The following is a 3,045-nucleotide window of genomic DNA, read 5'->3' as shown; positions in this document are numbered from 1 at the left end:
GACACATAGCTGAAGATTTCCCAGACTTGGGTGGGGAAAAACCTGGAGCCCATCTCTTTCCCCCATTGGCCATGTCTTATTATCTCAATAGAATACCCATATGCTTCCCTTTCAGCTCAACTCAGGGTGTGCTGGTCCCCCAGGAATCCAGCCATCTGGATGGGCAGGGCAGAGGAGCAGAGAGGAATAAGGAGCAAATGAGACAGCCTTCCTCAAACATTTTGACAGTCTCCCATGTACTCACTCAAGTGCACACTCTTGGCCCTGATCCCGTGTGAAGCTGTGAATGAAAATGTGTTTCATCTAGACAAGAAAATGTGTCTCAAATAGCAACTGTTCATCCCCAGCTCTCCATCAAACTTGTGGACATGATGAGCATCAGATGCTCTAATCCAGGACACTACTCCCCCTTCCACCCCTACCTCTGCCCTTTAGGGACAACTGTAACTTCACTTTGGAAGTCTTCACAGCAGGTCCAAGGACCCTGAGACTTTATTTTACAACTGGCCTTAGGATCTCTTACTTCTGAAATTTTAGTTCAATAAATATTCATTGGGAACTTATTGTGTGCCAGCTGTATGCTTAATGTGGGGTCAGGCAGCCAGGAGCTGGCCTTCAGGACTCTAGCAGTAAGAAGAATGTTATCTATTCTGTACCTGCATTGTCTGGCATGTGACCACCAGATACAAGTGTCTCCAGAGCACTTAAAATGTGGTTAATGCAACAGGGAAGCTGAGTTGTCCATTTGATTTAATTTCAATTTATGTTGCTGCATGCAGTCAGTGCTACTGTTGTGTTGGATAGTTCAGGGAAGGAATAAGCAAGCCATACTCTAGAACTCTATTCTACCTTCGGCTCCAAAGTCCTACAACAGAAGCCTGGGGACTCTGAGGCTGATGTCACAAAGCATAATCCCCAGGGCAGAAAGGATTGGGAAATTCCTCTTGGAGTTGGGTGCCTAGGAGAGGAGCATTCAAGGAGGGAAATAATGCTTCAGGTGAGTGGAGATGTTAATATGGCAGGAATGGAAGGACAGACAGTGCTCTGTAGTCACAGTAGGCTTTGGAGTCCCCTTAGTATTTTAGGAACCTCAACCGGGGGAAAACTGGGTCCTTGGCCATGCCATGGGAAAGTATTTCAGGACAAGCCAATATAAAGCAGGATTAGAGTTTACTAAAAGTATAACGACACTTAGGGAAAGAATAATTCACACCAGAGTGTGTATGTGGACTTATCAAGAAGAATTGCATTTCAGTGTCTCAGCATTAGCCTTTGTGACATCTTGGTGGCTCTGAAGTTACATCTCACACTCTCACACGGTGTGAGAGAATCTCCTCCTCTGTCTGTCTAATAAGTAACTGTTGAGGGATATTTGATCTAACTGTGAAGCTCTGAGACTGTGTTAATAAAATTAACCTTGGATCAAAGGGCAGGGCCAGCAACAAGTTTACAAGAATTAACTACAGAGGGCATGGAGGACCCAGCAATACAGATAGAGAGACACAGGAAGGAGTAGGGAGGGACTTAGAGATTCTCAGTCTTTTTGATTTGGGATGGTGTGGAGACCCTCTCTTTCTTGATGAATCTCCAGCCAAAAAGAAAGGTCAGTGGTTGCTTCTTGGCTTCTCTGATTCAGCAGGTTTTCACCCCAAAATCTGACTCTCAAGTCTTTATTGGCAAATAGAACAACTTAGATAAAAACAACATTTGGCAGACCAAGCTGGTGCTGGCAGGACAGAAATCCCACCAGGCTTCAGTCTGGGAAGCAGGGTGCTGACTGAAGGCCTCAAAGTGCAGATGGTAGTTAAAATATCAGTAGCTCCAGGTGCAGCCACTAAGCAGACAGAAAAACAGTATTTGGCACCCAATATGGGGCTGTTTAACATTCCTTGTGGCAAGACCCTCCGCTGGGATCTTCTAACAGGTTGAAAATTATTATAATGGGCATCATAAATATAAAATTTTCTCTATTCTGTTCTTGTAAAGATATAGTAAAAAAAAAAAGAAGTCTTTTAAATCAATCACTATAATAGATCATCCCTTTGGTAATAAAGAAGGCAAAGGAACCCCAATTGTAAAGAACCCATTGGCTGGATCACATTAACAGCTTTCAAATCTGTTTCCATTTTCTAATAACAAATATGGAATTCTGAGGACTAGTTGATTCTTCAATATGTTGAGCATTTAGCTGCTCCTGTACCAGCTGTTCTAGTGCCTATAATTTTTCTCATGTCAAAGGCCATTGTTCCACCCACACAGGTTTATCAGTTAACCATTTTAAAGGTAGGGCTGTTGGTACCTTTGGAAGACCAACAGCTGTTGTGCCCTGCTTATGCACAACATGAGTGGTAAGTGACTATTCTTGATAATACGTTTTTAATATTTCTCTCAGAAGTATTCTTTATTTTATAGTTTGTTTCTGAGATTGGAGGAATGCTAAGCTGTGTTTTCCACTGCTGCAACAAATCATGTCCCCATAAATTCACTGCTATGTCAGCCACATATGGCTTTAATTTTCCTATCTGTCCTTCTGTCCCTATATACTCAGTCCATCTTGTACTTTGTTTTACATGAAATAAAGTTCCAATTCCTAGAAGTTGAACATTTATCTCCTGAAGAGGCCAATCCGGATGCCAAGATTTTGGTGAAATTATTCTTACATCCATGCCTATGTTCAATAAACCTTCAATTCAATGCCACTTAATTTTTAGTTTTGGTCTCTGATCAGTTTAAATTTGTCAAAATACCTGTTTTATGGTCTCTCCTGAATTTTTTGTTCTATCTACTGAAGCTGTTCTGTTCTTGATCACATCCAGAGCAGTATGGTTTTTAACAATAGGCATTAATTCTTTTTTTTTTATTTATTTATTATGTATACAGAAGAGGGCACCAGATCTCATTACAGATGGTTGTGAGCCACCATGTGGGTACTGGGAATTGAACTCGGGACCCCTGGAAGAACAGCCGGTGCTCTTAACCTCTGAGCCATCTCTCCAGCCCCCATTAATTCTTTTAATTGCTCTGTGTATTAGTTTCTCCAAATAA

At 41.8% G+C, this 3,045-nt stretch overlaps 1 long non-coding RNA gene across 1 annotated transcript; it reads left to right on the top strand.

Annotated features, from left to right (window-relative positions):
- Nucleotides 1–600: 600 nt before the first annotated feature.
- LOC119088435 lies at nucleotides 601–2,704 on the top strand. The gene is made up of 2 exons (XR_005092105.1): nucleotides 601–997; nucleotides 2,582–2,704. It is a non-coding gene; the product is annotated as an uncharacterized LOC119088435 (long non-coding RNA).
- Nucleotides 2,705–3,045: the final 341 nt, after the last annotated feature.

The sequence above is a fragment of the Peromyscus leucopus genome, chromosome 7, assembly GCF_004664715.2.
Source record: "Peromyscus leucopus breed LL Stock chromosome 7, UCI_PerLeu_2.1, whole genome shotgun sequence".
In the NCBI taxonomy this organism is placed as follows: Eukaryota; Metazoa; Chordata; class Mammalia; order Rodentia; family Cricetidae; genus Peromyscus; species Peromyscus leucopus.
Note: the sequence above shows the minus strand (reverse complement) of the source record. Positions and strands in the feature narration are given on the sequence as shown.